The sequence below is a fragment of the Anopheles ziemanni genome (assembly GCF_943734765.1).
Source record: "Anopheles ziemanni chromosome X unlocalized genomic scaffold, idAnoZiCoDA_A2_x.2 X_unloc_38, whole genome shotgun sequence".
Lineage (NCBI taxonomy): Eukaryota > Metazoa > Arthropoda > Insecta > Diptera > Culicidae > Anopheles > Anopheles ziemanni.
In genome coordinates, this window is record NW_026689805.1 from 212,501 (window position 1) to 235,000 (window position 22,500).

The window sequence follows — 22,500 nt, forward strand, 5'->3', positions numbered from 1 at the left end:
TGATGAACACTCTTCGGATGTACTTCGGGTGTCACCTGTTGTCCGAGGCCACTTGCATGGTCGCAAGCGTTGTGATACAATGGCCCTACCGGGCAAACACTTTGGGTTCGCAAGGACTTGGAGTGCCGGGACGGGTTGGCGGATCCAACACTCTGGGTACCTCCGGGTACTTGGGGTTGGTTGAGGACTTGGTGAACAAACACTTGTTGTACACTCTCCGGATGTACTTCGGGTGTCACCTGTTGTCCGAGGCCACTTGCATGGTAGCAAGCGTTGTGATACAATGGCCCTACCGGGCAAACACTTTGGGTTCGCAAGGACTTGGAGTGCCGGGACGGGTTTGCGGATCCAACACTCTGGGTACCTCCGGGTACTTGGGGTTGGTTGAGGACTTGGTGAACAAACACTTGATATACACTCTTCGGATGTACTTCGGGTATCGCCTGTTGTCCGAGACCACTTGCATGGTTAGCAAGCGTTGTGGTCTAATGGCCCTACCGGGCAAACACTTTGGGTTCGCGAGGACTTAGAGTGCTGGTAGTGGTTGGCGGACCCAACACTCTGGGTACCTCCGGGTACTTGGGGTTGGTTGAGGACTTGGTGAACAAACACTTGTTGTACACTCTCCGGATGTACTTCGGGTGTCACCTGTTGTCCGAGACCACTTGCATGGTTAGCAAGCGTTGTGGTCTAATGGCCCTACCGGGCAAACACTTTATGTTCGCGAGGACTTGGAGTGCTGGTAGTGGTTGGCGGACCCAACACTCTGGGTACCTCCGGGTACTTGGGGTTGGTTGAGAACTTGGTGAAGATACCCCTGTCACCTTGTTCGAGGCCACTTGCATGGTCGCAAGCGTTGTGATACAATGGCCCTACCGGGCAAACACTTTGGGTTCGCAAGGACTTGGAGTGCCGGGACGGGTTGGCGGATCCAACACTCTGGGTACCTCCGGGTACTTGGGGTTGGTTGAGGACTTGGTGAGCAAACACTTGATATACGTTCTTCGGATGTACTTCGGGTGTCACCTGTTGTCCGAGGCCACTTGCATGGTCAACGGTTGAGGTGGTGATGGCGGGTCGGTGCTGTAGGGTGCCGGCCTGTTGGCTGCCTTGGCCGGGTTGGTTGGTTAACACTTGATTGAGCTTGCACCCGAGGGTAATGGCACTTGAAGGTGGGTACCGGCCGGCTGACCTGGTGTGATGGTTGGTTGGTGAACACTTGGCGGTACTTGCACTTGGCTGTGCTTGGACTTGAAGGTGGGATCCGGCTGGCCTAGGCCATTGGTGGTTGGTTGGTTGGTTAGTCCTTAGCTGGGCTGGCTGGCTGGCTGGCCATCGGTGGTGTGGTGTGGTGTGGTGTGTGGAGTCGAGCATCGCGCGCCGTTGCCTTCTTCGGAGTGTTGTGGGTACGCAAGTGCTTGCAGTGCAAAGAGGTTGGTGATGGAGTGACATTGCCTTCACCATGGAGTTGCGGGTACTTAGGTACTTGCAAGGAGATGGTGGTATGGTGGTGTTGCGTGTGTGGTGTTCGATTAGAAAGATATAATTTCTAAGTCCGGATTAGTGCTGTCAGTGGGGCCCCCGCTAATAGGTCCTGCACGGCCACCGTGGGGCTTGACTTGGCGCTATTCCGGACTTGGGGCGATCACGATGTCCCCGTGCGGGACTTAGAAGATGGAAGAACACAAGTACCCTTATCCCATGACTTGTGAGCGATTGGCATACGTTACCACATGAAGAGAAAAATTGGCTAAGTCCCGGATCCATATTATATGACGAGAAAAATCGGCTAAGTCCCGGATCCATATTATATGAAGAGAAAAATTGGCTAAGTCCCGGATCCATATTATATGAAGAGAAATATCGGCTAAGTCCAGGATCCATATATAATAACCTAATAATCGGCTAAGTCCCGGATCCATATTATATGAAGAGAAAAATCGGCTAAGTCCAGGATCCATATATAATAACCTAATAATCGGCTAAGTCCAGGATCCATATATAATAACCTAATAACAGGCTAAGTCCAGGATCCATATTATATGAAGAGAAAAATCGGCTAAGTCCGAGATTGGGTCTGTCAGACATACACTTTCAAGATACCACACAAGCAAGCAAGATGGCCTAGTGATGGAACCATATAATATGAAGAGAAAAATCGGCTAAGTCCGAGATTGGGTCTGTCGGACATACACTATCAAGTTACCACACAAGCAAGCAAGATGGCCTAATGATGGATCCATATGATATGAAGAGAAAAATCGGCTAAGTCCAGGATCCATATAATATGAAGAGAAAAATCGGCTAAGTCCCAGATTGGGTCTGTCAGAAATACACTTCCAAGTTACCACACAAGCAAGCAAGATGGCCTAGTGATGGATCCATATGATATGAAGAGAAAAATCGGCTAAGTCCAGGATCCATATAATATGAAGAGAAAAATCGGCTAAGTCCCAGATTGGGTCTGTCAGAAATACACTTCCAAGTTACCACACAAGCAAGCAAGATGGCCTAGTGATGGATCCATATGATATGAAGAGAAAAATCGGCTAAGTCCAGGATCCATATAATATGAAGAGAAAAATCGGCTAAGTCCCAGATTGGGTCTGTCAGAAATACACTTCCAAGTTACCACACAAGCAAGCAAGATGGCCTAGTGATGGATCCATATGATATGAAGAGAAAAATCGGCTAAGTCCCAGATTGGGTCTGTCAGACATACACTATCAAGTTACCACACAAGCAAGCAAGATGGCCTAGTGATGGATCCATATGATATGAAGAGAAAAATCGGCTAAGTCCCAGATTGGGTCTGTCAGAAATACACTTCCAAGTTACCACATGAGCAAGCAAGATGGCCTAGTGATGGATCCATATAATATGCAGAGAAAAATCGACTAAGTCCCAGATTGGGTCTGTCAGAAATACACTTCCAAGTTACCACATGAGCAAGCAAGTTACCACATGAAGAGAAAGCCGGCAAAGTCTGGGAATGTTACCACATGAACTGGAAAATGGGCAAAAACCTACCTTCACAGGGAACGTGAATAAGTAAGGCTGTAGACATCGGATCGACAAGCCAAAGACTGATATGGAAAGGAAATGAGTAGTACTAGCTTTCCTGAGAGTTGCAGAGCTTAGACTGCATATGAACGAAAGTTATTAAGCGTCAAAGTCAGAGAAGTTACCCAAAGGAACACAAGTTCCAACTTAGAGCATGTATACCGCCTAGACGGTAAGAGGTACGGCCAGGCTGAGGAATAAGGAAATGTTGGCCAACATGTTCCCTAACTATCCCCCGAAGACCGCAAAGCAATCCAACATCAACCAAGAAAGTTATAGCCCGATCAAGGAAACACCTACTTTGCACCGATATTGCACCAAATACATGTACCAAGCACCTTCGGTTGCATACCTGCAGGGGTTTACCATAGTATGCCATGGAAGACCGATATACCGAACATAATCACTTTCTATCTCCTCGGGTGTTTGAGATAGCGCTTTGCGGTACAAGAACGAAAGTTAGACTTTATCTTGGTGCATCTTTTTGCCCAAGATCACAAGACCCTATCTACCAAGGCAAGAAAGTTGTGTGGGGACAAAATGTCCAAAAGTGCCCAAAGTGGCACACTTGAACCATATATTCGAGAAAAACACAAGTGTGGGCCCGAGCTAGCAAGTTGAAATGTTCTGACCGTCAGTAGCCCTAGTTGAGGTGCACTTATCATTATATGAGGCCAACGTGCCAGCTAGTCTCTAAAGGGGCGATATGGGTGTTCCAAGGTTTGTACCCAATTGAGGAAAAAACAGGGTAAGGTACGGTGTACCGCGAATAACTCGGGCTATAGATGTCCGATCGATGAGTTTGGCATATGTATGGAAAGGTCTCGACGAGACCTAACTACCCTGAAAGTATGAAGGCAAAGACTTGAATGACCGGGAAGTTATTAAGTGCACAAGTGGTAAAGTTGCACCAAAGTCCATGTTACCCGAAGTGGTACATGAACACCCAATATTCGACCAAAACACAAGTTTAGAGACGAGCTAGCGAGCTACATTGTTCAGACCGTCAGTAGCCCGCATCAAGACACGCATTTCATTATATTGAGCCTAGCCGCTAGCTCGACTCGAAGTCGGTCATATGGTTGGTTGATGGTTTGGACCGACCACGTGGTGTACCAAGGTGATGTACCTTTCATGAATTAAAACTCTAACTGTATGGCACTGAGCGACAAGCTAAGGTGTGATTTGGAATAGTCTTGAGTGGGACTATTTAGGAAAAATGCGAACAAAAAATCACAAAGTCCTTGGGCGAAGCTATTAGCGAAACATAGAGCAAATTGGTACCAAAAACTATGGAAATGGGACTTGAGTCAAAAATAACCGCAAGTTGGAGAAGAGATAGCAAGCTTGCGTAGAACAATTATATTTGGTGCATGGTATCACCAACAAAAAAGTATATGGGGCCAAGGTGCTGGCTGGCCTCCAAAGTGGAGATATGGGCGATCCAAAGTTTGTACCCAAGTACGAACAAGTATGGAAAAAACAGGGTAAGGTACCAAGTACCATTAATAACTTCGGCTGTAGATGGCCGAGCGAGGCAAACGGCTCACCGTTGGAAAGGTCTTGGGGAGACCTATCTACCCTGAAAGTTTCATGAGGCTGAGTTGAAAGACCACGGAGATATTAGGTGATGATGGTCCAATTCGGGGACCAAGTCGCAGGAAATGGCGCTTGACCAAAATCACCCTTGGAAGGTGAATACCGGCTTACCGGTAAGAGATAGCGACTTGGCGTAGAATATTCATAAGTTGGGCGTGTAGAGACGCAACTTTTATTATATGGGGCCAACCCGGTCAGGGTGCTCCAAGTCGGTCGTTTGGTTGGTTTATGGTTTGGGCCGACCACGTGGTGTGCCAAGTTGAGGTACCTTTCATGAATTATAACTTGGTCAGTTTGCCACCGAGCGACAAGCTGCGGTGTGTTTTGGAATGGTCTTGAGTGGGACTATCAAGGAAAAATACCAATCGAAAATCAGCTTGTCCATGGCCGAAGCTATTAGTGAAACATATAGCAAAATGGGTCCAAAAACGAATGAAATGGGAATTGGACCAAGAATAACGGCAAGTTGGAGAAGAGATAGCAAGTTGGCGTAGAACAATTATATTTAGTGCATGTTATGACCAACAAAAAAGTATATGAGGCCAAGGTGCTGGCTGGCCTCCAAAGTGGAGATATGGGCGATCCAAAGTTTGTACCCAAGTATGGCAAAAACTGGTAGAGGTACCTTTCATGAATTACTGCTCAGGCTGTATGGCACTTAGCGGGACGCTTGGCTCTGGTATGGAATAGTCTTGAGTGGGACTATCAAGGAAAAATACGAACAAAAAATCACCATGTCCACGGACGAAGGTATTAGCGAAACTTAGAGCGAAATTGCGACCAAGTCGCTGGAAATGGCCCTTGGACCAAGTATACCGTCAAGGCGGTACGAGATAGCGAGTTGACGTGGAATATTTATAAGTTTGCCTCCACGAGACGAAAGTTTAGTTATATGGGGCCAACCCGCTCAGGGTTGTCCAAGTCGGTCATATGGCTGATCGAAATTTTCGACCAAGTACTGAGAAAACAGGGTAAGGTACCGTGTACCTCGAATAACTTTGGCTGTAGATGTCCGAGCGAGGCAAACGGCATAGCGTTGGAAAGGTCTTGAGGTGTTCTAGGCACCCTGAAAGTTTGAAAAGGCTATCTGGAAAACTCGTGGAGATATTAGAGAAACATTGGGCCCAAAAGATACCAAGTCGCAGGAAATGGGCCCTCCAAGAACACCCTAAAATCCCAATTACGGCTAAGTTGCAGGCCAGCTAGCGAAGTGAAATGTTCTAGGAAGAACTAGAACACGTTAATGCGCAACTTTTTGAATCAGAATTTTTTTCGATATCTGGCCCCCAAAGGGGGGATATGGGCGATCAAAGGATTTTTCCAAGTTTCGGTACTTTTTACGGTATCGCTCATAGCTCCGGCTGTATGCAAGCAAATGACAATCTAAGACATGATTTGGAAAGGTATTGAGCAGTACTAACTTACGTTAGAACACAGCGAAGCGCTATCGGTTCATGGCAAGGCCGATATAAGCAGTCAAAGATGAAAAATGTTGACAAAATGAACAAAAATTACCTTGGTACGCGAATAGCGGCCAGGGATGAAGAGGTACGAAGGTGGTGTAGAAGAATTATAATTAGGGCTTGGTACGCTCTAAAAGTTTGCCGAAGACCGCAAAGCGCTCAGACCCATAGAAAGTGGCCATTTGGGCCGAACAGTGCGTGCAAAGAGGTGAAAATGCAAAAATTGCACTTTGGGGGGCGATTTGCGGGGGGAAGGAGGGGTCGGAGGGCAAAATGTCCCTTGACCAAAAAGTCTTATCTCGTCGAGATCTACAACATTGCCGAAGACCGCAAAGCGCTAGCTCGCAATCGAAAAATCGAGAATTTGAAAATTTTCTAAGTCTTGGGCTCCCTAAGGAAAAGTTTCAAAAATCACGTTTGTCCCCAATTTTGAAGGGGAAGGAGTCGGTTCCGGGGCATGGTGTCTTCGGCAAAAAGTCTTATCTTTTTGCGTACTTTCGACTAGTTCAATAAAAATTTTTGACCCAAAATTTGTTCGGCGGACCCCTAGGTCGAAAAACCCGAAAAAAGTCGAAAAAAGTCGAAAATGTCGAAAAATGAGAAAACCTCATATTCGGACTCTACACGAGCCCCAGATATTGAAAAGTGAAATCCGCGGTCGATTTGGAACAAAAAATTTACCTAGGCAAAGTTGTATGGAGGTAGGGACCCCTGAGAAAAAAGTTTGGTCCCGAGGCTCCTTGGACCACCAAGTCCCTAGGTCGGACCAAAATCGGAAAAAATCCGACCAAAGTCGAAAGTGTCGAAAATTTTAAAAAACCCCTTTTGGGGCCCTATGGCCTCCCTAGATAATGAAAAGTGAGGTCCGCGGCCGATCCGGAAGAAAAACTTGACCTAGGGAAACTTGTATGACGGTGGGGACCCAAAAAAATTTCGATGAGTGTAGTTTAGACAGGCCGGAAAATGTATCGGTGGTCCGTATCAAGGGACGTCTTTTAGTTCCATGGGGTGGTGGTCGTCGAACAAAGTCGCCTAGGTCGACCACCAGAAAGACCAGTCGTGTTGTAATGGATGTTTTGACCACTTTACTAGGGAAACCTAGTAGGTCGAAGCAAATTTGGGGTTCGAGATGAGTTGGTGAAAGTTGGTCCAACCTAGGTGTGCTTGGTGGAGGTTGACCATGAAAGTAGAGCATGATGGGAATGACCATAACTTTGGTTCTAGATGTCGGATCGGTACACTTTCGGCAGTTTTGGAAAGGTGAAGGCCTGCTCTAGCTATGTTTCCTACCAAGCTGAGCGCCTACTAGTGACCCGGAGGAGGTATTAAGGGTCAAAGGCAAAAAGGGGTACCCTAAAGTGCGTGTGACCAAGAAAATGGGAAAAACGGTATCGCCTATAGCTCAGGCTGTATGGCTCGGATCGGAAAGCTTGGATATGCGTTGGAAAGGTCTTGACGAGCGCTAGCTATGTGTCCTACCAAGCGAAGCGCTAGGTGTTGAGCAAGTCGGTCATATTAGAGGGCAAAGGTGAAAAATGGTGGTTTAGAGGCGAAAATTCACCTTATGATCGAAAATAGCGGGCGAACGATAAGAGCTACGAACACGGCGTAGAACAATCATAAGTACGTTACCACAAGACCTAACTTTGGCCAATATAGAGCGAGAAGATCGGAGGTACCCATCAGGGTGATATGGCTGGTTCAAAGTTGGACCAAAACGAGACTTGAGAAATGGATTGAAACACGGTATCGCGAATAACTCAGGCTGTATGGAACGGATCGACAAGCTTAGATCAGTGTTGGAAAGGTCGAACCGAGCGCTAACTATAATCCCAAACAACCGAAGCGCTAAGTGTTGAGCAAAACTGAGTTATTAAGCGACAAAGTGGAAAAATAATACCAAAATGGCCAAAAATCACACAAGACCAAGAATACCGAGCAGGCGGTAAGAGATAGCGGGTTGACGTAGAATACTTATAAGTTTGCCTCTACGAGACCTAAAAGTCGTCCATAGACAGCGAGAAGATCGGACCACTCTGGAAGGGTGATACGAGTGGTCAAAAATTGGCAAAAATGAAACATGGCTAAAATGGATTTGACTTGTGCACCATGTAGCTCCGGCTGTATGGCATGGATTGTAAAGCTAGGATATGTTTTGGAAAGGTAACACCCAGCGCTAGATACGACTAGATGAAAGCAAAGCGCTAACTAGCATGATTTGGAAGTTATTAAGCGTCAAAGTCGAAAAATGTTACCAAAATTGAAACTCGAGTACATTGGGCCAAAAAGTACAAGTTGTGAAATTTGGACTTACGAGTAAAATACCGAGCAGGCGGTAAGAGATAGAGACTTGGTGTAGAACAATTATAAGTTGGGCATGTTATAACCTATATTTGGCCCGAACATAGTCTCGAGATCGGTGGTACCCAAAAGGGTGGTACAGGTGTTAGATGGTTTTCCCAGAGCATAAGCTCCACATGATATGGAAAACGGGAAACATCATAACTTCGGCTGTATGGCATGGAATGGAACGAACAAGGTATCGATGGAAAGAGAAAAGGAAGCGCTAACTATAATTCTTGCCAAGCAAAGCGCTAGCATGTGACCGTTCAGGTGTTATTGTGAGTCAAAGTCAGAAATTGTTACCACGAGAGGCGAAAATCCGACTAAGTCCAAAAATACCGGGCTGGCGGTAAGAGATACGGCTTGGCCGTAGAACATTTATAAGTTGGCCAAGACAAGACCTAAGTTTCGTCCATAGACGACAAGAAGATCGAAGATACCTGAAGGTGAGATATGGGCGTCCCAAAGTGGGCCTTTGGAAAAGTGACAAACTTCCCTTATAACAGCATACGCGGAATATCTCTGGCTCTATGGCACCGAATAAGAAGTTGAGCTCAGCGATAGAAAGGTGATAGTCAGCGCTAAATATCATACGAACAGAGTGAAGCGCTAAAGGGAAAGGATCTTGGTGATATAAGGTGACAAAGTCGAGAAAAGTTGCCTCAAAATCATGAAAAATGTGAAAAAATGGCTAAGTCCCGGGTGCCTTAAGGGCAGGTTAATCGAATGTACCGAGCTGGCGGTACGAGATAGAGACTTGGTGTAGAACAATTATATGTTTGGCATGGCAAGACCTACATTTGGTCAATACAAAGTGAGAAGATCAAAGAAACCCGTAAGGGTGATATTGGTGTCCAAAGGTAAAAAGCACTAAGTCTTGGGAAACTTATATGAAGAAAAAGGACCCTGATGGGTCATATAGGATGGATCGAAAAATCGGCTAAGTCCCAAAATGGGGATGTCAGAACTACACTCAAATGTTACCACACCAAGCAAGGCAAACTTATATGAAGCAAAGGACCCTGATGGGTCATATGGTATGGATCGAAAAATCGGCTAAGTCCCAAAATGGGGATGTCAGAACTACACTCAAATGTTACCACACCAAGCAAGGCAAACTTATATGAAGCAAAGGACCCTGATGGGTCATATGGTATTTTACGAAAAATCGGCTAAGTCCCAAAATGGGGATGTCAGAACTACACTCAAATGTTACCACACCAAGCAAGGCAAACTTATATGAAGGAAAGGACCCTGATGGGTCATATGGTATTTTACGAAAAATCGGCTAAGTCCCAAAATGGGGATGTCAGAACTACACTCAAATGTTACCACACCAAGCAAGGCAAACTTATATGAAGGAAAGGACCCTGATGGGTCATATGGTATTTTACGAAAAATCGGCTAAGTCCCAAAATGGGGATGTCAGAACTACACTCAAATGTTACCACACCAAGCAAGGCAAACTTATATGAAGCAAAGGACCCTGATGGGTCATATGGTATTTTACGAAAAATCGGCTAAGTCCCAAAATGGGGATGTCAGAACTACACTAAAATGTTACCACACCAAGCAAGGCAAACTTATATGAAGGCAAGGACCCTGATGGGTCATATGGTATGGATCGAAAAATCGGCTAAGTCCCAAAATGGGGATGTCTGAACTACACTCAAATGTTACCACATCAAGCAAGGCAAACTTATATGAAGGAAAGGACCCTGATGGGTCATATGGTATTTTACGAAAAATCGGCTAAGTCCCAAAATGGGGATGTCAGAACTACACTCATGTGTTACCACACCAAGCAAGGCAAACTTATATGAAGGCAAGGACCCTGATGGGTCATATGGTATTTTACGAAAAATCGGCTAAGTCCCAAAATGATGATGTCAGAACTACACTCAAATGTTACCACACCAAGCAAGGCAAACTTATATGAAGCAAAGGACCCTGATGGGTCATATGGTATTGATCGAAAAATCGGCTAAGTCCCAAAATGGTGATGTCAGAACTACACTAAAATGTTACCACACCAAGCAAGGCAAACTTATATGAAGGCAAGGACCCTGATGGGTCATATGGTATGGATCGAAAAATCGGCTAAGTCCCAAAATGGGGATGTCTGAACTACACTCATGTGTTACCACACCAAGCAAGGCAAACTTATATGAAGGCAAGGACCCTGATGGGTCATATGGTATTTTACGAAAAATCGGCTAAGTCCCAAAATGATGATGTCAGAACTACACTCAAATGTTACCACACCAAGCAAGGCAAACTTATATGAAGCAAAGGACCCTGATGGGTCATATGGTATTGATCGAAAAATCGGCTAAGTCCCAAAATGGTGATGTCAGAACTACACTAAAATGTTACCACACCAAGCAAGGCAAACTTATATGAAGGCAAGGACCCTGATGGGTCATATGGTATGGATCGAAAAATCGGCTAAGTCCCAAAATGGGGATGTCTGAACTACACTCAAATGTTACCACATCAAGCAAGGCAAACTTATATGAAGGAAAGGACCCTGATGGGTCATATGGTATTTTACGAAAAATCGGCTAAGTCCCAAAATGGGGATGTCAGAACTACACTCATGTGTTACCACACCAAGCAAGGCAAACTTATATGAAGGCAAGGACCCTGATGGGTCATATGGTATTTTACGAAAAATCGGCTAAGTCCCAAAATGGGGATGTCAGAACTACACTCAAATGTTACCACACCAAGCAAGGCAAACTTATATGAAGCAAAGGACCCTGATGGGTCATATGGTATTTTACGAAAAATCGGCTAAGTCCCAAAATGATGATGTCAGAACTACACTAACAAGTTACCACACCAAGCAAGGCAAACTTATATGAAGCAAAGGACCCTGATGGGTCATATGGTATTTTACGAAAAATCGGCTAAGTCCCAAAATGGGGATGTCAGAACTACACTCAAATGTTACCACACCAAGCAAGGCAAACTACCTAGGTGAACCCTAGGAAGAAACACGGACCAAGTCAGATGGCCTAAGTCAAGAGTTCAAGTGACCTAGGGAAAGTTGTATGACGGTGAGGACCCTGAAAAATCTGGTTAGTGTAGTTCAGACAGGGTAGGTTTTTGGGTCGGCCGGACCTCCTTATTTCGGGTTTTGACCTCCTCAAGAAGCTACACCTAGGCAAACTGCCTAGGGTGCAAGTGTGAAGACCAATCGAATAGTAAGACAAGTTTTGACCGATCGCCCTAGGCAAGCTTGTATGAAGAAAGGGACCCTACGGGTCATATGGAAATACATGAAAAATCGGCTAAGTCCCAAAATTGGGATGTCAGAACTACACTAAAAAGTTACCACATGAAGCAAGGCAAAGTACCTAGGTGAACCCTAGGAAGAAACACGGACCAAGTCAGATGGCCTAAGTCAAGAGTACAAGTGACCTAGGCAAAGTTGTATGGCGCTGAGGACCCTGAAAAATCTGGTTAGTGTAGTTTAGACAGGGTAGGTTTTTGGGTCGGCTGAACCTCCTTATTTTGGGTTTTGACCTCCTCAAGAAGCTACACCTAGGCAAACTGCCTAGGGTGAAAGTGCGAAGACCAATCGAATAGTAAGACAAGTTTTGACCGATCGCCCTAGGCAAGCTTGTATGAAGAAAGGGACCCTATGGGTCATATGGAAATACATGAAAAATCGGCTAAGTCCCAAAATTGGGATGTCTGAACTACACTAAAAAGTTACCACATGAAGCAAGGCAAAGTACCTAGGTGAACCTTAGGAAGAAACACGGACCAAGTCAGATGGCCTAAGTCAAGAGTACAAGTGACCTAGGCAAAGTTGTATGGCGCTGAGGACCCTGAAAAATCTGGTTAGTGTAGTTTAGACAGGGTAGGTTTTTGGGTCGGCTGAACCTCCTTATTTTGGGTTTTGACCTCCTCAAGAAGCTACACCTAGGCAAACTGCCTAGGGTGAAAGTGCGAAGACCAATCGAATAGTAAGACAAGTTTTGACCGATCGCCCTAGGCAAGCTTGTATGAAGAAAGGGACCCTATGGGTCATATGGAAATACATGAAAAATCGGCTAAGTCCCAAAATTGGGATGTCTGAACTACACTAAAAAGTTACCACATCAAGCAAGGCAAAGTACCTAGGTGAACCCTAGGAAGAAACACGGACCAAGTCAGATGGCCTAAGTCAAGAGTATAAGTGACCTAGGCAAAGTTGTATGGCGCTGAGGACCCTGAAAAATCGGGTTAGTGTAGTTCAGACAGGGGAGGTTTCTGGGTCGGCCGGACCTCCTTATTTCGGGTTTTGGCCTCCTCAAGAAGACAGACCTAGGCGAACTGCCTAGGGTGAAAGTGCGAAGACCAATCGAATAGTAAGACGAGTTTTGACCGATCGCCCTAGGCAAGCTTGTATGAAGAAAGGGACCCTATGGGTCATATGGAAATATATGAAAAATCGGCTAAGTCCCAAAATTGGAATGTCAGAACTACACTAAAAAGTTACCACATTAGCAAGGCAGACTTGTATGAAGAACGGGACCCTGGTGAAAGTAGCAAATATCCCAAACCGAACATGAATATTATACACACAAGAGTACGAACATAAAGGAACACGGACCAAGCGTACCGAGAGAGTCGGTACTATAGAGCCCTCGTGGTTCTACACAAAGACTTTATGTTAGGGGTTCAAGCCCCATAGTACTCAAACGGTGACAGTAGCAAATATCCCAAATCGAACATGAATATTAAACACACAAGAGTACGAACATAAAGGAACACGGACCAAGCGTACCGAGAGAATCGGTACTATAGAGCCCTCGTGGTTCTACACAAAGACTTTATGTTCGGGGTTCACACCCCAAATCGAACGTGGAATTTACTTTCTGATGGTCATGCGGTCGTCCAAAGGGGTCTAGTATCCTGGGATGACAAGCATCACGGGCACAGCTCGTATCAAAACAGTCGAAGAGGCCCGCGAAAGCTTGCTTTCCATGGCTATGCGATGCACAAATTGAGTTTACTCACCGTAGTATAAAACGAACGAACCGAACCTATCCGAGTAGGGATAATGGGCGCAGTAACATACTTCTGTGACCCAGCGAGAGTTGAACGAGGTGACATGAACTGTCAGTGGCTTATATCAGATGGGATACATACATGAGATTGCTTTCAAATCTACACTCGAAAACCTAACCAAGTAAAAGCGAACGTGGGAAGGATTCGAAACCGGTAACGAAATCTTAAGCTGGAAAGAGTCATCACTATGGATACATATTATGCGAAACCAATCAAGTGCTCAGTACTGATCCAAAACCGAAGAGCACTAGTGAACACCTTAATCTCACCCTAGTTCACATCCAAGTGATCGACCACGTGTGTGAAGCAAAGACCAATCGAATTCCTCAATGAACCGAACACTATGAACAAATGGCCAAAAACGTTATAACTATCCAAACATACTACTATCTAGCGAAAGTCATCACGATGGAACCATACCATGATCTTTAACCTATAGCGCTCACCTTATTCCTACCCAGAGTGCAAGTGAACAGATTGCTCACCCTACCCAGTTCACAACCACGTGATCGACTAACATACCGAGGTTACCACAAGTCAAAGTTATACGTTTACAAGCGCAAGACCAATCGTGAACCCCGAAAGCAATCTCGACCCAAAATGTATTATCCGTGAGTGTAGTCGAGTCTCGTACTCGTCATCTGTAATCGTCGGATAGAATATCCAGTACACGGTTGTCTTTCCAAATGAAATCTACATACAGAACTCGCTCTTGGCAAATGGGTGGCATTGGCGCAATCAGGAGCGAGTTCCCGTCCGGGTGCCAAGTGATTGGCAAATGTCTGGGGGAAAGCAACCATATATTGATTTGTCTGTTAGTGTACTGGGTGTTTGAGGTATGTAGTATCCACGCTTGGTTGGGTGTGTCAGAGGACCATGGATGCGTTCACAACCCCAATTGGGGTACATCGGGAATGATTTTGTGGAACCGATGTGCCCGGCACACACTAAGTTTTGTTGCAAGTTAATAGTGTGCCATGTCCGGGGGGGTTGTGATTAAACTCTGGTGAATTGCGTACTGTGGTGATTGGGGTATGAAAGCCCCGCAGTTGCAATGATCGGACGCGCCTAGCGTGTCCTTTAGTTGATGGTAGGGAAATGAAGGCCCTTGTCAGCTCACCTAAGTATTCATGGAAGTTTGGCATAAGGTCGCTGTGGTAGGGGTATGAAGGCCCCGTCAGCGCATGCACAATCGGGCGCACGTGCGCTTAGCGGAGTCGAATGCCGCTCAAGTGCCTGTCCGGTGCATCGGGTGTGTGTGATACGAGGGCAATGAGGTTCGCACGGGGGCTCGCCTCCCGTGTGCTACCGGACTTGACAACATATAGAACGTGGTGTTTGCTCCTCCGGGTGCAATGGGACAATGAACATTCGAACGCAAAGTCGGAATTCTGGTTGATCCTACCAGTAATATACGCTCGTCTCAAAGGTTAAGCCATGCATGTCTAAGTACAAACAGATTTAATGTGAAACCGCATAAGGCTCAGTATAACAGCTATAATTTACGAGATCATCAACCTAGTTACTTGGATAACTGTGGAAAATCTAGAGCTAATACATGCAACATGCCAGGACCCTCGCGGGAACTGGTGCACTTATTAGTCAAACCAATCGCGGGTTCTCCGTGTCATTGAGTTGAAGTCTGGATAATGATGCTGATCGTATGGTCTCGCACCGACGACAGATCTCGCAAATATCTGCCCTATCAACTATGGATGGTAGTATAGAGGACTACCATGGTTGCAACGGGTAACGGGGAATCAGGGTTCGATTCCGGAGAGGGAGCCTGAGAAATGGCTACCACATCCAAGGAAGGCAGCAGGCGCGTAAATTACCCAATCCCGGGACGGGGAGGTAGTGACGAGAAATAACAATATGAAACTCTTTAATGATGTTTCATAATTGGAATGAGTAGAGCATAAATCCTTCTACGAGGATCAAGTGGAGGGCAAGTCTGGTGCCAGCAGCCGCGGTAATTCCAGCTCCACTAGCGTATATTAAAATTGTTGCGGTTAAAACGTTCGAAGTTGATACTTGTCCAACACAGTCCGGCTCCGCCGACCCGGTCAACCCGTGGTCGGTGGGCCAAGTCGGAATCTGGTTGCGACTCAATGGTGTGGTAGGGCACCAAGTCTGTGTCATGGTGTGCCCTTCAACGGGTGCAAGTGTAACATAGAGCTCGACCGCTCACGTTTACCTTGAACAAATTAGAGTGCTTAAAGCAGGGTGCCCAAACGCCCTAGAATAATCTTGCATGGAATAATGGAATACGACCTTGGTCTAATCTTTCATTGGTTTGTACTCAGACCGGAGGTAATGATTAACAGAAGTAGTTGGGGACACTAGTATTACGGCGCGAGAGGTGAAATTCGTAGACCGTCGTAAGACTAACTAAAGCGAAGGCATTTGTCAAGGATGCTTTCTTTAATCAAGAACGAAAGTTAGAGGATCGAAGGCGATTAGATACCGCCCTAGTTCTAACCGTAAACGATGCCAACTAGCAATTGGGAGACGCTACAACCAGGTGCTCTCAGTAGCTTCCGGGAAACCAAAGTCAGGTTCCGGGGGAAGTATGGTTGCAAAGTTGAAACTTAAAGGAATTGACGGAAGGGCACCACAATGAAATGGAGCTTGCGGTTCAATTTGACTCAACACGGGAAAACTTACCAGGTCCGAACTTATGGAGGTGAGACAGATTAATAGCTCTTTCTCAAATTTAAGGGTAGTGGTGCATGGCCGTTCTTAGTTCGTGGATTGATTTGTCTGGTTAATTCCGATAACGAACGTGACTCACATATGCTAACTAGAACGCAGTCAGCGTTAATGCGTCGATGCCGATTGGAACGGGTTAGGACCTTTCGGTGGAGTATGACCTGACACCTTCGCTGTTCGTGTGCGCAAGTGCACTTACGGTACGCTGCTTAGCAGGACAATTTGTGTTTAGCAAAATGAGATCGAGCGATAACAGGTCCGTGATGCCCTTAGATGTTCTGGGCTACACGCGTGCTACAATGTGGGTAGCAGCGTGTCTCCTATTCCGAGAGGAACGGGAAATCACTCAAATACTCACTTAGTAGGGATTATGGATTGCAATGGTCCATATGAACTCGGAACTTCTAGTAAGTGCTGGTCATCAGCCAGCGTTGAATACGTCCCTGCCCTTTGTACACACCGCCCGTCGCTACTACCGATGGATTATTTAGTGAGGTCTTTGGAGATGATCGTTCGCTGGATCCTCGTGAACCGCGTCTGCTTTATCGAAGTTGACCGAACTTGATGATTTAGAGGAAGTAAAAGTCGTAACAAGGTTTCCGTAGGTGAACCTGCGGAAGGATCATTAGTGGCCAAGTGATCCTTCCAGAAGTCCGAACCTGCGGGTTGAGACTTCGGCACAAGTTGCCTTATGATAATTGACGAAACACTATAGAAGTCCGAACCTGCGGGTTGAGACTTCGGCACAAGTTGCCATATGATAATTGACGAAACACTATAGAAGTCCGAACCTGCGGGTTGAGACTTCGGCACAAGTTGCCATATGATAATTGACGAAACACTATAGAAGTCCGAACCTGCGGGTTGAGACTTAGGCACAAGTTGCCTTATATAAAACTTCGAACAAATACACAAGTCCGAACCTGCGGGTTGAGACTTAGGCACAAGTTGCCATATGATAGTTGACGAAACACGTTAGAAGTCCGAACCTGCGGGTTGAGACTTCGGCACAAGTTGCCATATGAACATTGACGAAACACTATGAAGTCCGAACCTGCGGGTTGAGACTTAGGCACAAGTTGCCTTATATATAACTTCGAACAAATACACAAGTCCGAACCTGCGGGTTGAGACTTAGGCACAAGTTGCCTTATATATAACTTCGAACAAATACACAAGTCCGAACCTGCGGGTTGAGACTTAGGCACAAGTTGCCTTATACATACATTGGCCAAATAAACAGAAGTCCGAACCTAAGGGTTGAGACTTAATGCGATCTAGATACCAAGTTGACATCCAATACCTGTTGAGCAAAACCAAAGATTCCCTGTTCTCGAATGATTACACTATATAACAGGGAATCATGAAGAAATCAAGCAAGCGTGAAACAAAGTCATCACTTGGGCATGCTCGATAGCCAACCACATGACCTTAACCTAAGAGAGCATGCAAACCACATGATACCTATAAACGATTAACCCGCCCTAGTTCAATCGTTCACCAAGTGATGACTTCAGTATGGCTAAGAGAAAAACTTTTAAATGGGAAAAACTCTAAGTCCGAACCTCCGGGTTGAGACTTCCGCGTCGGAGGTGGGCGCACCTCCTATCCGAAAGATGATGAATCAGGGGTGTTCGGTCAGCAATGGTCGGATGCCCCGTCGTAGTCCAACTATGACAATCAAAGTCAAGACCTCCGGGTTGAGACTTTCCGCGAGTACAAGCATAAAGGAACACGGACCAAGCCGTACCGAGAGAATCGGTACTAGAGCCCTCGTGGTTCTACATTGAGAGAGCCCTCGTGGTTCTCATTAGGGGCTTTATGCAAGTCGTACTCAATACTGTGGTGTAAAGTATAAAGTATAGTCCTCGCCTGGTCCACGCTGCTTCGGCGGTCCTGGGTAAGATAGTTAATTCTAGCTTGCCCTATAGTGGAATGAGGACACTTAATGCTTCGTCTTTTAGCGGCGGCTAGACTCCTCCTCACGGGGAACGAGTTGACGCGCACAGCGGCGGCTTACGCACTATGGCAATCATGGATGCCTGAAGATTCCGTGAAGTTCTCCCCTGGTCCACGCTGCCTCGGCAGTCCTGGGTAAAATGGAATATTTCCAGCTTGCCCTATAGTGGAAGAGGACTATCCAACAATACAAAGTCAAGACCTCCGGGTTGAGACTTTCCGCGTCGGAGGTGCGCGCACCGCCTATCCGAAAGATGGTGTAACAGGGGTGTTCGATCAGCAATGGTCGGATGCCCCGTCATAGTCCAACTATGACAACCAAAGTCAAGACCTCCGGGTTGAGACTTTCCGCGTCCGGAGGTACGCGTACCGCCTACCCGAAAGATGGTGTGCTTCTGGGGTATTCGATGAGTCGGATACCCCGTCGTAGTCCAACTATGACAATACAAAGTCAAGACCTCCGGGTTGAGACTTCCGCGTCCGGAGGTACGCGTACCGCCTACCCGAAAGATGGTGTGCTTCTGGGGTATTCGATGAGTCGGATACCCCGTCGTAGTCCAACTATGACAATCAAAGTCAAGACCTCCGGGTTGAGACTTTCTAAGAGTACAAGCATAAAGGAACACGGACCAAGCCGTACCGAGAGAATCGGTACTAGAGCCCTCGTGGTTCTACATTGAGAGAGCCCGCGTGGTTCTCATTAGGGGCTTTATGCAAGTCGTACTCAATACTGTGGTGTGAAGTATAAAGTATAGAGTCCTCCACTGGTCCACGCTGCTCCGGCGGTCCTGGGTAAGATAGTTCATTCTAGCTTGCCCTATGTGGAAGAGGACTCAATACCCTACCTGTTGAGCTTGAAACAAAGTCATCACTTGGGCATGCTCATATTGCCATACACAATTTACATTATATTCGAATGAGCATGCAAGCGACCCTATATAGACCGAACCAAAACGATAGATACCGCCGTAGTTCACCCCAACCAAGTGATGACTTCAGTATGGCTAGTGTGTGAAGTATAAAGTATAGTCCTCATCTGGTCCACGCTGCTTTGCAGTCCTGGGTAAGATAGTTAATTCTAGCTTGCCCTATGTGGAAGAGGACACAATACTTAATACTGTGGTGTAATGGACAAGGTATAGTCCTCCACTGGTCCACGCTGCTCCGGCGGTCCTGGGTAAGATAGTTCATTCTAGCTTGCCCTATGTGGAAGAGGACTCAATACCCTACCTGTTGAGCTTGAAACAAAGTCATCACTTGGGCATGCTCATATTGCCATACAATATTCCATTATCTACTAATGAGCATGCAGCTATATGATATTAACCTGTAAACGATTACCCCGCCGTAGTTCAGCGCTTCAACCAAGTGATGACTTCAGTATGGCTAGTGTGTGAAGTATAAAGTATAGTCCTCCCCTGGTCCACACTGCTTCGGCGGTCCTGGGTAAGATAGTTAGTTCTAGCTTGCCCTATGTGGAAGAGGACACCATACTTAATACTGTGGTGTAATGAACAAAGTATAGTCCTCCACTGGTCCACGCTGCTTTGCAGTCCTGGGTAAGATAGTTAGTTCTAGCTTGCCCTATGTGGAAGAGGGCATACAAGACAAAGTATAGTTCTCCCCTGGTCCACGCTGCTCCGGCGGTCCTGGGTAAGATAGTTAATTCTAGCTTGCCCTATGTGGAAGAGAGCATACATGAACCAAGAACGAAGGTTATGATCGAGGAATGATTCGACAACTAACCGATGGTATGAAGTGTGAAGAATTCAAGCAAGCACACAATCAAGTCATCACTTGGGCATGCTCGATAGCCAACCCTATGACATTAACCTAGTAGAGCATGCAAAAACCAATATATATACAAGTAATGTAAACGATGCCCCGCCCTAGTTCAGCGCTTCAACCAAGTGATGACTTCAGAATGGCTAAATCAAATCGGTTCAAAACATACCATCGGTATCCAATTGAAACACACAAGTCGATATCAAACCTCTTAATTGTGTAGTCCTCCACTGGTCCACGCCGCTTCGGCGGTCCTGGGTAAGATAGTTCATTCTAGCTTGCCCTATGTGGAAGAGGGCACATTACTCAATACTGTGGTGTTATGAACAAAGTATAGTCCTCCACTGGTCCACGCTGCTTCGGCGGTCCTTAGTAAGATAGTTAATTCTAGCTTGCCCTATGTGGAAGAGGGCATACAAGACAAAGTATAGTTCTCCCCTGGTCCACGCTGCTTCGGCGGTCCTGGGTAAGATAGTTAATTCTAGCTTGCCCTATGTGGAAGAGAGCATACATGAACCAAGAACGAAGGTTATGATCGAGGAATGATTCGACAACTAACCGATGGTATGAAATGTGAAGAATTCAAGCAAGCACACAATCAAGTCATCACTTGGGCATGCTCGATAGCCAACCCTATGACATTAACCTAGTAGAGCATGCGAAACCCAATATATATACAAGTAATGTAAACGATGCCTCCCTAGTTCAGCGCTTCAACCAAGTGATGACTTCAGAATGGCTAAATCAAATCGGTTCAAAACATACCATCGGTACCCTATTGAAACACACAAGTCGATATCAAACCTCATGATTGTGTAGTCCTCCACTGGTCCACGCCGCTTCGGCCGTCCTGGGTAAAATGGAACATTCCAGCTTGCCCTATGTGGAAGAGGGCACATTACTCAATACTGTGGTGTGAAGTATAAAGTTCAGTTCTCCCCTGGTCCACGCTGCTTCGGCGGTCCTGGGTAAGATAGTTCATTCTAGCTTGCCCTATGTGGAAGAGGACACTTAATACTTCGTCTCTAAGCGGCGGCTTGACTCCTCCCTACGGGGAACGGGTTTACGCGCACAGCGGCGGCTTACGCACTATGGCAGTCATGGATGCCTTACGTTTCTATGAAAAGTGTGTTCCTCCCCTGGTCCACGCTGCTTCGGCAGTCCTGGGTAAGATAGTTAGTTCTAGCTTGCCCTATGTGGAAGAGGACACGTAGACTTACTGTGGTGTGAAGTATAAAGTTCAGTTCTCCCCTGGTCCACGCCGCTTCGGCCGTCCTGGGTAAAATGGATTCATCCAGCTTGCCCTATGTGGAATGAGGACACTTTATGCTTCGTCTCTAAGCGGCGGCTTGCTCCTCCCTACGGGGAACGGGTATACGCGCACAGCGGCGGCTTACGTTATGGCAGTCATGGATGCCTTACGTTTCCATGAAAAGTGTGTTCCTCCCCTGGTCCACGCTGCTTCGGCAGTCCTGGGTAAGATAGTTAGTTCTAGCTTGCCCTATGTGGAAGAGGACACGTAGACTTACTGTGGTGTGAAGTATAAGGTTCAGTTCTCCCCTGGTCCACGCCGCTTCGGCCGTCCTGGGTAAAATGGATTCATCCAGCTTGCCCTATGTGGAATGAGGACACTTTATGCTTCGTCTCTAAGCGGCGGCTTGCTCCTCCCTACGGGGAACGGGTATACGCGCACAGCGGCGGCTTACGCAAGTTAGTCACCCTCGGCAGTGGATCACTCGGCTCATGGATCGATGAAGACCGCAGCTAACTGCGCGTCATAATGTGAACTGCAGGACACATGAACATTGATAAGTTGAACGCATATTGCACGTCGTGGGAACCTACCATGATGTACAGATGACTGAGCGCTTATATTTGAGAAATGTATCGCATACATTTAACTACGCCGTGACACCCGTCACGAGACGTGCACCATGATGTTAACTAGGGTCGCGACGACCCGCTAGCATTAAAGAACCCGTGGTTTACAATATACTGGCATTGGAATTCGAAGTATTTAGAGCGTCCGTGTTCCCGCGTGAGGCGGAAGTACGAGGAGAAGGCGTGCTTGTGGTGTCTGTGGTGGTGTTTACTGATGTCTAGCTTCAGCTTATTTATTTATTTAAATAGAAGCGAAGATGTCAAAGTAGCGTCGAAGCAGCAGCGGTAGCACAAATGATTCAAGTATGGAAGTTGACCAAAGGAACACAAACAAACTAGCGTATGGGCAATGGAAGGTATCAGTGAGTTAAACCACACGCGGGCTAACAGCCCGTTAACCGAGTCCAACGGTACATATTGGACATTGAAACAAAGTAGTCGCAAGCCAGATGTGACGATAACAACCGCAAGGTACATAAGCCTCAGTTCATGTGTGACAACCCCCTGAATTTAAGCATATTAATAAGGGGAGGAAAAGAAACCAACCGGGATTCCCTGAGTAGCTGCGAGCGAAACGGGAGAAGCTCAGCACGTAGGGGTGGCGGCCAGTCCGTCTATCCGATTCCGTGTA

The 22,500-nt window shown here is 46.4% G+C and overlaps 2 non-coding genes across 2 annotated transcripts in view; both read left to right on the top strand.

The window, feature by feature from the left end:
• The first annotated feature begins 21,704 nt into the window (after positions 1-21,704).
• On the top strand, positions 21,705-21,859 carry LOC131292184 (5.8S ribosomal RNA). Its single transcript, XR_009189874.1, has one exon. It is a non-coding gene; the product is annotated as a 5.8S ribosomal RNA (ribosomal RNA).
• Positions 21,860-22,346: 487 nt separating this feature from the next.
• Positions 22,347-22,500, top strand: part of LOC131292179 (large subunit ribosomal RNA) — a 4,091-nt gene continuing 3,937 nt past the window's right edge. The window contains exon 1 of the ribosomal RNA XR_009189869.1: positions 22,347-22,500. This exon is cut by the window's right edge and continues 3,937 nt beyond it. This is a non-coding gene — a ribosomal RNA (large subunit ribosomal RNA).